This window comes from Hermetia illucens, chromosome 2, assembly GCF_905115235.1.
Source record: "Hermetia illucens chromosome 2, iHerIll2.2.curated.20191125, whole genome shotgun sequence".
NCBI classification, from domain to species: Eukaryota; Metazoa; Arthropoda; class Insecta; order Diptera; family Stratiomyidae; genus Hermetia; species Hermetia illucens.
In genome coordinates this window covers 28,790,235-28,804,381 of record NC_051850.1, presented here as the reverse complement: position 1 = coordinate 28,804,381, position 14,147 = coordinate 28,790,235, and the positions used below count along the sequence as shown (strand labels likewise).

The 14,147-nt window shown below is 43.1% G+C and overlaps 1 long non-coding RNA gene across 3 annotated transcripts in view; it reads left to right on the top strand.

Moving 5' to 3' along the window:
- Nucleotides 1–14,147, top strand: part of LOC119648239 — a 372,324-nt gene that overhangs the window by 212,887 nt on the left and 145,290 nt on the right. For all 3 annotated transcript variants that reach the window (XR_005249035.1, XR_005249033.1, XR_005249034.1), the window contains one exon: nt 749–823. This is a non-coding gene — a long non-coding RNA (uncharacterized LOC119648239). The remainder of the gene's footprint in view (nt 1–748; nt 824–14,147) is intronic.

Here is a 14,147-nt window from a genome sequence, read left to right as displayed (position 1 = left end):
CCTCATCAACTCTGAAATCTCAAAGTCCGACAAGCGTATCCCTCCTTCACATAGCACTTTCGGAGAAAAAAAAAATACCATTTCCTGAAAAACGTATGGAAGTGAGACGAGGTGGCAATTACCTAACCCAAAAGCAGAAGTCATACATATTATATGAAGCGGAAGAGTGAAGTGTAGTTGTGGGTTTTAGGCCAGGACAATAAAAAAGGGTGATGTGGTATGGTAACATAAATGTTGATAATAAAAGCTAGGAATGAAAATGAAAGAAGTTTTTTTTTGTGTGCATATTTACGGAATACGTAGTGAAGGGTTTTTGCCGAAAAAACTTGTATGAATTGCGCCTTTCATCCTTCAGAAGAGCTGGGCAGACGCTATGCGGAAACACGGAACCGCACTGAGCTCAACAAGCATTTTTGAAACGTACCAAAATTTTCATATAATGTTTTCACTTTGGTGGCGTCGGTAAATACAGGAAAGTTTGCTATGTAAATGTGTTACAGAACAAGAGCCATTCTATCCTTTATTCCATTCAATACTTGGAGGACGTCATCGCTTTTGAGTGTCTGAATGTCTACTCGTGGTTTCACTCCAGCGCTTGTTCCCTGGAGTGGCTTTGTTGCCTCCAGAATTGTATCACCCACATTTCAGTCACTGGCGTTCCAAATCTCACTTGATACCTCATGTAAATAAGTTTCTATTTAAATTTACTCTTATGTTAACGAAAGATTTTTTTGTCTGTTCTTTTCAGATCTCATGGACCACGGCAGCTGTCGGATTATGGTAGTTTCAGATGTTGGCCGATTACGCTAACACTTCGTAGCAGGTGAGCTCAGGTTTTTTAAGGCCATTTGTCTCCGCTCACACGATGCGTTAAATAGAATCTGATGTAGGAATAATAGTCTCAAAAGTAACGTCTAAATGGAATAAATTAGGTTTAATCAAGTGTAACTGTTAACGTTCAGGTGTCCAAGGCACAGCAGGCTCTTGTTTGGAAGGTATCAGTTTCTAATCATTTCATTGATTTTATGTGTTGGCACGTTTCCGGAATGATGAGATTATCCGACTTACTAAAATGAACACTATTCGATTGTGAAGGCATCGAGCCATCGGACAAGAGGACAAATTGGGGCCATTTTCCCAATTTTCTCCTTGGGTTTAAGGTTTCAATTATGTATCGTCTTAGCTCTGCTTCTAAGCATTGGTTTCAAGGCAAACAGAGAATGTCCTTTCTTCCCGGAAATCAGATTCTTCTCTTTAGTGAGTTTTGTTCTTCAAGAATTGTTTAACTGGATTGTCGCTTTCACCTTTTCAGGCTTCAATAGGTTTCTAATAGCTTCCTCCCCTGCGGATACGTCCGAAATCTTTCCATTCAATTTGTATCTTGGACCCTCGAAAGCCATGTGACACGTTTCATCATTACTTTCTAATCGAATTTCACTGAAACTAACAAATTCTCTTTCTAAATTTCATCACTAGGATGTGATAGCTTAGAGGCCAGGATTATCATTTAATCCTTTTGTCCGATTCATTCTTTCCCATTCCGCATTGACTAGAAGATGTACATCTTCCTGCTCCTCCTGCATTAGGTTCTCCTTATCGCTAAGCCAACTAGGCCATCGTCTATCGTTGGCCGCAAGAGCTTTTCCAGCATTAGCCACTTCGTCGCAGTCTTTGTTAAGGCGAACGTGCTGCTGCGGAACTGCTGACATTGAGTGGCCAATATTTATCTTTCTGTCCACGAAACGATATTTTTCCGCTTCAATGGTTAAATCGGATTTATATTGGATAGACAAATCCCAGTCATAAATTTTTATAAAGCATGTGAATTGTTGCAGCAACATCACAGCAGCAGCCCCGAGTCTGGACCAGTTACCACATACAATGGAGGAGCAGCCGAACAAGAGATATTGTGTGTGCTTGCTAAACGGTTCAACAGATCTGGAGCTGGACTTGTTAGTTTGTAGCGTATTGAGCCATTACCATTCTCCACCACGGACATGGATTCCGTAAACTTACACTCAATTGCAAGGAGGACTGCAAAAACCATTGCAGGCACTTTCTTTCAGAGAATGACCAGCGCATTATTCAAACCCGTAAGGCAATATTTAAAGAGGCGGATGCATGCACATGTTGTAGATCTTTGGGGCCAAGGAGGATGTTTGCAGTTTTCGTGGACGTGTCGTGGATGCCATGTGAAAGGAGATGAAAAGACTTTTTCGATAATATCAAAGGAAAGTGACTGGGATGGTAAGAAAGTTCCCAGGTTGGGGATAGTAAAATTAGATTTGTGGATACTACAAAAAGGGTTGACTATTGGACCGTCTGGGGTAATGGTTGTGGAGATTTTTCCAAACTAAATATGAGAGTTTCTGTAAAGCTGAATGAAAACTCTTTCCCTTAAGGGCATGGCAGCCATCCCAATCCAATTCGTAAAGCTTATTCCTAAAGAACAAAGCAGAAATGGGGCAGATAACAATATATATATAGGATAGAAGAGCAATTATAACTGAAATGAGAACCATGCTATTTTGGAGAAACGGTAGCCCATGATACCCATCTATCTTGCCATCCCTATGGCGGAACTGCACAATTATCTAAGTTTCAATTTTTCTTTTAACGCTCTGCTTTCCAGATACTCAGATGTACTGGCCTTTCAAGACAGTTACGAGATTCCTGTAACTCAAAGTCATGTAAATATTTCGTACCCTGCTGCTACTTGACCCTGCTGGTCAAGTGATAATTTATTTCTCTTAATTATTACTCAATAGACAGAGTAGTGGCACTATTGCAATCATCTTCTGCACTATTGCTTTCTATCGGTTTTCGGAAAACACGTCTGTGTGGTGGAGGAGAAGCTATAGCTTCTGAGCAGCCAGATCGCGGTGGCCCATTGTGCTTGATACCTCCATCTAACGAAATATCCTGGATTCGTTAACGTATCGGAGGATTTCCGTTAGTGGATGTGATGCTACCCGTCGCAACTGGAGAACATCGGCACCGAAGATCTGATGCCTGATACGTCTATAGGCGGGACATTCACATAAGAAATGCTCCGTGGATTCCGCTTCCTCATTGAAGCAGGAACACGAATCATCTTGAAGAATTCCTATTCTGAGCCTATTCCTATTCTGTCCAGTCAGTGAATTATGGCCTGTTAGAATGCCTACAATACTACTCCTGCTTTTCGGCAGGATAAACTTTGCATTATGCGGTATAAAGTTCAGTGTGTCTAGCAGCATTTAGGCTCTGCTACCTGTCATTGTGGGAAGCTTATTCCCAATTTTTGAAAACAGTCTTAACCAATTCAACTGGTACTCCAATTACTTGGTTCCGATCCTGACATGTGGGAGATTGACCCTTCTTTCGCTAAAGCATCTGAGATTTCATTTCCCTCTAAGCCACAGTGACCACGTATCCACAGTAGTTCCACCGTATTGAACCTAAAGACAGAATTCAAACGGTCTCTGTATTCCTGAACGATTTTCGAACTAATCAAAGGACTACTCAACGTCCTCACTGCAGCCTGGCTATCATTGCAAATTGCGATGTGCCTGCCCTTCAGCCGCTCGTCAATTATTCAGTTTGCTGGCCTTAGGATCGCATAAACTTCGGCTTGAAAAACCGTTGCATATTGTCCCAAAAGAAAAGCCCGCTTCTCGTTTTTATTCGGGAGGTAGACTCCGGTTCCAGAACCCTCTGTTTTTGAGTCATCGATGTAAAAGACTTCCGTATGTCCCGCCACGCGCTCCTCTGAGACTTCTTAGGTCTTTCTATGCTTTAGAGTAACTTCATATCATCAGCCAAACAAATGTATGGGGACACAGGAATCGGAAGGTAGTGTAAGAACTGCATTCAGTACTCCAAGTAACTCTTCCAATGATCTGTGCCCCGTACATCCGTTGTTTACTCATAGATTTAATCAAATTAGTCTATGAGCTGCAGGCCTTTGAATAAATATATCCAGGGGCTGCAAATTGAGTAATAAATTTAGAGCTGCGCCGGATGTCGTGCTCATAGCACCGGTGGTACCCAGACACACGTTCTTTGCAGTGCGGCTAGTTTGCGGTGAAAACCCTTTTGTCTCACCTTATCCCCCCAACCCTACGGATGCATAAGCGAACATCAGCCGAATGATAGCAACGTATGAGGCTTAAGTTCCTATGTCGAGGTAATGGTCCGTCCCATAAGCTGTGAGCTCGTTTCAACTTTACTCCTACATGTTTGTTCCAGAGAAGCTTTTTATCTAGAGTGACTCCCAGATATTTCACTTCTTCCGAGAGTTAAAGGGTTGTACCCCTCATCTCTGTGAAGCAATGTCCATCCAGTTTTCCCCTTTTTTAAATAATACCATTGTGGTTTTATTGGCATTACCTGAGAGACCAGAAGTACCAACTATCTATCAAATCAACGGCACGTTGTATTTTTCTACACACTGGTTCAAGATTGCGGTCAACAGCAAGCACAGCCACATCATCAGCATAAGTTTGAGCGTGTATTGACATATTTTTCAGTTTACATAGTGGTGAGTCGAGCATAGCATGGATCCACTTAATTAAAACATCATCAACACCATCGGCTCTGGCTGCATCATAAAGTTTTTGATAGGCGGACAGTCAAAAGTCCCTTCAATGTCCACGAACACCCTCATCGCACAATCACCCTTGCATCCTCCATCTTTGTACCGAAAGAATGAAGAGCAGACTCATAAGACTTTCCACGCTGGTAAGCATGTTAGTTTTCATTAAGTGGATGTGTCCCAAGCGCGCTCCCACGAATTTGACGCTCAACCAGTCTCTTCAAACCTTTCATCAAGAATGAAGTCAAGCTGATCTGTCTGAAGTTCTTTGGGTGATAATAGTCATCTTTCCCAGGCTTCGGTATGAAGACTACCTTCAAGAGGAAGGCACGTAGCCCAGAGCAAGAGATCCTCGAAAAATATTTCTTAGAAGTTGCTCTAAGTGCTCCATACCCTCCTTTAGCATTGCTGGATAGATGCTATGAAATGTTCAAAGCACAGTATGGCATCTTTCATTTTTTCATAGGTAACAACCGCTTTCGCAGTGTTCCAGTTCCCCTTGCAGCACTTGCGTGTTAAAGGGGTTGCAAGAACCATCAACTCTCCTCCTACCACAAGCTCTCGGTCTTATGGATCTTTCATCGTAGAAGATCCTAGCCCCCTTTCTCTATTCTATTAAATCGACTCCATGGCTCTTGCACCAGAAAAATGTAGGGGCAGTCCTGCACCTTTGTCAGTCTGACTGCCAACAGATAGGAGGAAGCTTTGGCATTCTACCCGTTAATTTGATTTAATTTGACTAGTCTTCATGTTTTTCGACGTAAACTTAGTCCAATGTGTAATGAAAAACAGCCAGAAGCGTATGCCGACGGGGTGTGACGGGGTTTCCCCCATGCCGTACCGCCAGAGACTCGATACCCTCGAGTTTGATTTCTCTGAGAAAGCCCCACTTGGAGGTACAGCAGTTCCCATGTCCTCATCCATGAAAAGTCTCATCTCATCCCGTAGAGCATTCGTATGTTTTCCACTTAGCACCTTGTCTGGTTTACGATGTCCGGTTTGCATAGATTCGATCACTCCAATTAGCATCAAGTCAGTTCCTGTTCCTTAAAGTGTGTAGGAGAAGTTACTAGCAGGTAGGATTCACTCTGTAGTCTCTTCAACAATGTATGCACTAATCTCCGCGCGCAGCTCCATTGTGAGAGATCGCACCGAAGATGCTGCAGTTTGCTCAATATTGTGTGAGTCGAAGACCATCATTACTCTTCGCTCTCAAGATGGAGATGATGCTCTACAGTTTCCTGATATGATTGAATTTCAATGTATCTATAAAAGCACCGTATGGTGACTTCTCCTGAACACATTCAGACTTTTTTGTTCCAGTTTGAATACCAAGCTGAAACTCTCCTGGCATTCATGAACTTTACCATCCAGTGTCCAAAGTCCATGCCCTGGTTTTGTTCACCCAGCATGTGGATGGTGTCCTCTGCTTTCCTTCGAGGGCCCGGTAACCAACATCCGACATGTTCTGCCCTGCGCAGCTCAGTGTTCACAATAGTGAACTTGGGCCGGATGCCAGAACTCAAAAGAATTACCTGCTGGAGGCAATTTAAGGCATCCGCATCAGTGCACTCCTAATGGAGAAGCCCATCGCGTTATCGATTATTAAATCTTGGTTTCATTCCAGGCTCCAGCATTTTTTCGACAGGCATTCCCGGAGGATGGTAAATTGTCTCTCTGATATTTTGCTATCCTTGGAGGAAACTCCCACGGCAGTGGTCAGAACTGAGGCTGCTGGTTGCGTAGACGTCCTCTTCCTTCCTGCCTTCGTGTCCGTATTCCTACCAGCTTCATTTAGATCTGCTTATGAAGGTTATATCTATCACTGAACCTATCCTGCCTTTCCGGAAGGTATAGGTACTTCCGATATTAGCAAAAACAGTGTTCAGCGAAGAAAGAGCTTCCAACAATATTAGACCCCTGTTGTTAGAAACCCTGCTTCCCCACTCGGTAGACCATGCGTTGAAGTCTCCCGCGATGACAATAGGGGATCGTACACTTGCGTCTACGCCAGCGAATGTTACCTGAACATTCGCTTATACTCCACATCTGTCTGTCTGTCTGTCCATCACACGCATTTTTCTGGGAGACGGTTGTAGCGATTCACACCAAAGTGGAAAGGTGGGAACTGTGAACGCTCATGCATACAGTGAGTCAAATAATTCTACATCCATACATGGAAAAAGGGGGTGTAATTTTTTTTTATCAAGTATAGTCATGGGGAGTATCAAATGAAAGGTCTCGAATAGTACTTTCCGAAGCCGGTCTTAGTTTTGACAATTGCTGGAAAGGTGGGGAGTGCGGGGCGGTTGAAGTAGATCATTTCTTTAACGGACCCATTCTCAGAAACTACACAGCCGAAAAATCGGAAAGAAAAAATCAAGAGGTTGCCACTATATGGTGTCTAGATTCCGAAATGCCCTCCATATCGATATTTATTCAAGTTAATAATAGTATATTGCTATAATAATAGTATATTGCTATAATGTTTAGTAATTTTCTGCAAAATTCCCTAGGATCACGAAATTTTCCTGCAATGTAGGCTATACCACATTTCTACCAAGCTTGGTGGAAGTCGCACTTTTACTAAAAACGTTATAATAGGTCAAAATTATCGCTCCAAACTGTTTTTCTTGGGTCTCGTGGAAATCCTCCTTGATAATGACTTCATCAATGTTTTTACATTGTATCACAATCTCTTGTTTTTTAGCCCGTACTTGTGGTTCTTCTCCTAAAACCTTCTCCACCTTGTCGCCGTTTTAACCGGAAAACTTCTTCAGCTTCAGCATCAAGTCTCCTTTGTGGAAACGTCTAATTCGACTGACGTTTGCTCCAAGGTCCATCAATTCCAGATTGGATTTGTACTTCCTGCTTTCCTTTTTTAGAGATCAATTCAGGTCGCAATTTCATTTTGTGTGTCTTGTTCGTCTTTTCGCCAACTTTTGTTCATGCTTCCCCGGTTCCCTTTTGGAGTTTTATCTTCTTTAGGGTCATTGAAGCCGGTGCCGTTGTTTTCACGATTTTCGTTACTTTGTTGGCCTTTCTTTTTTCCGATGAAAGGTCTTTTTGCTATTTTGCGTCCTGCGAGGATCCAAAAGGATCATTCGTTGCATCTCTACTCCTCTTTTCAAGTTTGCCGCCCTTTGGATTTTGAGGTGGCGTCACTTGTGTTGCCCTTCAAGGTTTACTTTTTTCGAGGCATTTTTATCGTCCTTGACACTGGTGCACAGAGCACGAATGGGTCTGACCATGCTTTTGATGGCATGGTGCTTATTGCATTTTTCCTTTATGAATTCGGACAACTCCATTATTTGTCCTCCGAGCAGAGTGAACGATGATTCGTCCGTATTCGGACATTGTTTTTCTATTTGGTTTTCCCCATGTGCACTTTCAAATTTTTTTACTTTCCGGGAGTTTGCCTGATTCCCTTCTTTCCGTCTTTGACTTCGCGAGAGATCGTAGAATCGCCAAGCTTCTCCTAAATAGGATCAATCACTAGTTCTTGCGATATCTCCTGACCAGGTCTATGAGGAGTGTCCAGTTTATCAATCATCTTTCCGGGCCTTTGAAGTAGACGTTCTCAGGAGTGATGTACTCCTTTTAAACATTTTTTCTCCAGACTACTTGTAGTAGTAGATGCAACGGAGATGGCCAAGTCATCCACCACCGAGGCACTGCAGTCGAAGGATATCAAAGACTGGGAGTTTGCTTGCCTACTCCCCGAAGCCGCCTGCACTGGGGTTCCAAGCCCCTGCACCGTAACTTTTATCCTTCTTCCTCCCTCCATATTGGTTTCTTGTCCTGGGTGTCCTTTTCATAGCCAGTTTTGTCCACGCATGAGTGTTTTTCTCTCACCTGCAGGACCTGCACTCACACCTCCCACCGGGTATTTCCTTATCCGCGCTAGGGGACGTACCTGATGAGAGATCTGGGCATCCTATGCAGGTCCGTCTCTCTGTCGGTTTGTCACACGAGATTTACTCCGAAACGGCTGGAGTTATCGTCACGAAATTTGGTGAGAATATGTGATCTGTGAACTGCTACACCTGCAACAAGTTGAAATAATGCATCTTCTTTATCTGACGAATGTATCCTGCAAGATGAAAAGGAGGTTGTTCAAGGCGTTCTATAATTTGTAGCGTTCGTAACTGCTGACTGCTGCTGCTGACCATGAAAGATCGTCGGATTCATTTTGAATAGGATTTTTTGGAAGGCATTCAAGATTCTGCCGGGAACCAGGCAATGTAAATGAACGAAAGTAACAAGTTAAACCAACTCTTCCCCCACTGTATAAATCTGGATGTTTTCCAAGGATGAGGCACGACTATGAGCTGTTTAGATTATAAGTAGAATATTGGTAACCAAAATATACCCCCAAAATAGAGACTGCTATGATAAGACACAGCTCAAGGCCGGGGTTTTATATATGCTACAAAAGTAGCTGTTGTTGAGAAACCAGCATCTGCTTCCGGAATTTCACTGGAAGATACATATAGGAAGTTATCTACAAAGTCAAATCTTAAATGAGTGTTAAGTGAAGAAAATCTGATCCCCTTCTACTTTCTTTGGCTTTGTCCAATTCTTGATCCATCTGTTTCGCTCTCTTGTTTGTCAGATTTGATGCTTACAATAGCTCAAAAAAATCAAATGCTAAACGCAATAAACAATGAATCTGCGTAGCATCTTCTTCCACTTCCAGTTCCAGTTCCTATCAAACTCTCATCTAAGATCCTCTTTCATCCACACCAGACGCTTTGATCATCATTCTTCATTCATTATATGTGACTGCAATCTCTTCACCGATGCTTCACAGAGTTAGCAGCATCGACAAATGATTGATAAGATTTGTTCAAGTTGTTAATTGTGTCAGAGGTCAAATGTGTCGTATCATTCTAGAACAGTCATTGATCAGCTTAATGTCTTGTCTCTTCCATCAAACTGATGCTTCTCATCCCCCACTCAAACGAGGACTAAACGATAGATGCATCGTTCAAAATGTCAGATAAAAAGTGAATGCACTGAACGGGGGATGAAGGAGAATCCGCTGTTCGAACTGATGAGTGCACTCGGATGTCAATAAGATTCAAGAGCTTTTCACATATGAGTGTATGCTTGCTTTCACAAGAATCGTTGTATGCTTTTTTTCTCTCCTCAAGATGCAAAATATCTGCATTTTGCTCACATCATCTTGCATCTATTGAATACGGAATAGATTGTTTGGAGGAATCTGAATCGGAACGGTTGCCATGAACGACAGTGTGCAGTGTGCGAGAGTTCGGGGCTGAGAGCGATGAATGCAAGATGGGAGAAGATTGATGTCTAGTCTGTATGGTTGCTGGAAGAATAATGATAGCCACTATCAAGATTTTCACTTTATTTAAAATTTTGTTATGGTTGGGTGGTACAAGCAATCTATCTGAGATTAAATTGTTCTTACCCTTTGTCCATATTGCGTAGGGTATTGTTTTATGGGTGGTCTAAGTGGGGTTGTGATTGTCAAGAGCCTTGAAAATGGGTACCAAACGCAGTTCAATGCGCCCCGCGTGCTGAGTAGTCAAGTAGCCTGACTTTACTGTTTTATTAAGAATAGGAAAAACAGACACCGAAAGATACAAAGCTCGATTATGGATGCAAAGATAGCATACAGTAAATCTCAGGGAAAATTGCGAGCGTAGCATAAAGAAGAGATTATTATGAAAATCACTCAACATTCGCCTCAGGATAGAGGCTAGGGGAATGACATCGGATTGAAAACACGCGTGATGTCCAAGAAAGTGACGCGGGCTACATCATTCAGACGTAAATATCCACTTGGCCAAAATATGGACTGGTATGCTGGCGAAGAGTTCACTCCCATCGTTCGCAAAGATAGATGTGTTCAAGGTCGGAATTGTTAGACCTAAAAAGGAGGTCTAAATTATTTTTTTTCTTTCACTTCCGAACTTCCTGCTGGACTTTAGATGTCTTATTGCAAGCTCCGGAGACGGATATCACCATATTACTAAACTGCGTCGACAAATATCTGTGAGGAAGGTAAATGTTCATATAATCTGCATCAATTTCTTGTGTCCTGCGAGTTGGGGCTTAAGAATACACTTAAAGTCTTCCCTGCTTGTCGTAAGAAGCGACTAAAAGGGATAGAAATTTGTAGGCTAGCAACCTGCGCTAACAACACCTCGAATATGGATTGATTTCACGGCTACTATCTTTGGCTATCGAAAATGGACTGTGATTGGTTTCTGGAATGTGCGCACGCTCCTCAACAACGGTAGCGAGATCCTCAGAATGCTCGCTTTCCAATGTTATAAGCTGGACATTCTGGTCCTAAGCGATGGAAGATGGAGGGACTCTTCTCCCACTTGGCACACGTATGGCAATGTGCTTTTGTACTCTGGAAAGTGAAGAGGTAGCAGATGTGAATCCGATGTTGCGTTGTTTCTAACGGCTACCGCGCGCTCTATTGACCTTGGAGCCGATCTTCAATAGGCTTCTGACTCCAAAATTCCGGTCCAGGTTAAGGAGCATCACAGTTGTGCACTGCTATACACCAAAGAACATTTTCGATATAGTGGAATAGGGGGCTTTTTACGGGGAATTACTCGCAGTTCAGAGGAAGCTCCATAAGGCGAAATTGCGATCGTGATGGGTGATTTGAATGCTAAGCGGAGGTCTGACAACACCTTGCTCGGACATGTGATGGGGAAAAACGGTCTTGACGGCCACAACGGCAATGGTGGGAGGTTCGTGGATTTCTGCAACCTCCACTGCCTCGTCATTGGTGGTACATTGTACGGGCACTGAACCTGCCGTAAAATCAGTTGGGTTTCAACTGATCGACACCATACACACAGTAGCTTTGACATTGGTGCTGACATCGGCCTTGAAAGGGATCACTATCTGCTAGTTGTTTACATTCACTTGTGTGTTGCGCAGGGTTGGAGAGCTGCCATAAAAAATTCTCTTTTCTTGGATGCTAGGCAAATCGGCGGCCACGTTCCGAAAGGGCCTCATAAAATCTGGCTGACTGCGGAATCGTGGAAGCGCATCGATGACGAAAGGAGTTGAAGGCTCTGTTGATCGTCGGGGGTAATGGCGAGCGTATCGAACTCGAACTCTTATTTCGAGTGAAATGTCAAGAAGTTCAGCGTAGTGTGCGGCGCGACAGGAGAGAATTTGCTATGGCGCTGGTCAGGGTAGCGGAATAGGCAGAACGCAATTATTTCAGAAGGTGAAGTCTTTCGATGATCCTGTGAAAGGTGTCAACGATCGACTTCTCATCCATGAGCAACTGAAAAGGTAAAAGGAACATTTCACCACCCGTAATATGCCGATACGAACTATTCCTCCAAGCAGAAGAGAAATCATTTTGGCCATCAATGCACTCAAACGGAATAAAGCCGCAGGGCTTGGCGGTGTTCCGGCAGAGTTATTTATCGCTGCACCTACAGTTACTGCAGATCTCCTGCTTCCGCTCTTACGGAAATCTTGCAAATCTGAAACCTTTTTCAGAGAATGGAAGAAGTGAAACCCGTTTTGAGTATGACAATTGGAGGGGTACCTGCGTGCTTCATGCCTTTGCAAAGATAATAGTTAAAATATCCTTGGAACGCAATCCGCTAAGGTTGCATTCTATCACTGATATTATTTCTTTGTTTCCTCCTGTGTTGCTATATGGAAGAAGCACATAGAAAGTGTACCCCAATGTTACTCAAAAGCTCCAAGCCTTCGTGAACCCTGTCTGCGTCGTATCATCGGAGTACGCTGACACTATCCTAAACGAAGAATTTGGTCGGGGCACGGGCCTGACATTTATACGCACTGTGATTGGAAGGCGGAAAGGGCAGTGGATAGGCCATACGGTAAAGAATGGCGATAATTGCTATGCGAGCTAGGCCATGCAATGGGATCCACTCTCCCAGGCTGGTCGAGTGGTGGGGCGCCCCGAGGGTACTTGGCGCAGAACAGTAGGAGAGAGAGAGTGCCAGTGTCTCGTGAAGTCGTGGGGGAAGCTGAATCGGATTTAAGGTAACCGTGATCGATGGCACGTAGGCATTGTAGAGACATCGCAGGTGGTGGCCTGTTAATAGTTAGCTGTGATTATCGAAGAAGTATCCCCCTTTCAAGAACACTGTGGGTGGAGGATGTTAGGTAACACCTACCAAAGGTCCTAAGTTGATGGTTAATGTTTTACCTAGCAGGCGTGGTGCCATGAAGCTGCGATATAAGGTGGGAGCAGTATTATGAATCCTCACGTAACATATCACGGCAATAATGAGGAAACAACAACAACAATTGAGATATTTAACTCCTAATTGAATCTGCCTGGCTCTTTCTCAGAATAGACATCTATGGGAAATCAACAGTAACGGAACATTCACATAGCAGATAGTAGCTTGAAGTTGGTACCTCAAAGTACGAGTTAATGGGTTAAAGTGAAAATAAAGAAGGTGAGAAGGCGAGCAAAGCTTGGATGGCAGAAGATGCCATCATTGTGTTTATGAAGACCACAAAAGTAGTGTGATCCCCAGTCGTATGTGGTGTCCAAAAACGAAAAGAAACAGTGACGGTCAGTGTCACTGTGATGTCGAACCGCTCATAAAGACAAGAAAGGCTAAAGAACGAATGCAGATGAATTCCACATAAAATTAAGGTTGCAACGTGAAGCTGATGGAACTTTTTTGAGACGCTCCACTACTGTCGAAAATCATAGGGGAAAGTGGAAAAGGAATAATTGCAAAGTACCCTAGTATCAACGTCAATAGAGGCCTTAATACTCACCTCGGCACTGGGAAGAAAGCGAGTGATAAGAAATTCGAAAAGTGGCAGGGGGCCCTAAAGGCCCTTAAGCACCCAATTTGACTAAAAAATAAGAGCGAAGAAAGCAAGGGAGAAAAATACCTTGAAAAAGAAAGAAAGAAAGTGGCGAAGTAGTATAGACGCAGTTTTTATCTAACCATCAATTGGGCAAAGTTAGGCCAGCATTTGAAAAAATCTAAATAGTAAAGTTCAGGCAGGCGAGGCTGTACTGGTCAACGCTATTAGGAAAATAAGGACTGGTGCCCTACTTCTAGCTATTGGAGTACGATAACAGGTTCAAAATGTATTCTTGTAATAACTAAAAGTGACGGTTGAAAGAATTTCTTCCGTTAGGCAGCTTATGCCAACTTCTGCAGTTGAAATACAAGACCTGGACTTCCTCGTTGCTGTGAGGGAAGCTCTGAATACTACCTTGGTGAACACTAAGGTGGAAGGACTTATGGAGTCGATGGGGCCGTTTTTGCCAGATGGCTTAGTTTATTCATATTTATTGAACATAAATTTCCGTATTCACCGCTTGGTTTCGTTTGAGTAGTTCGCAGTAGTCTCAGCGGACCCATTCGACCTAGAAGAGTCCTTCAGAAGAAATTTCCATTTTTGAACTTTGTAATTCATTTTCGAGCAGTTCTTTTAGGCATCATTCCTTCTCTGTATATGACACACTTTTCAAGTCGTATCGATGGCTTTAGTACGTTGATAAAAGGCGAAAAGAAGTAGGCGTTAAAAATGCACGTTTGAAGTATCATTTTAAGTA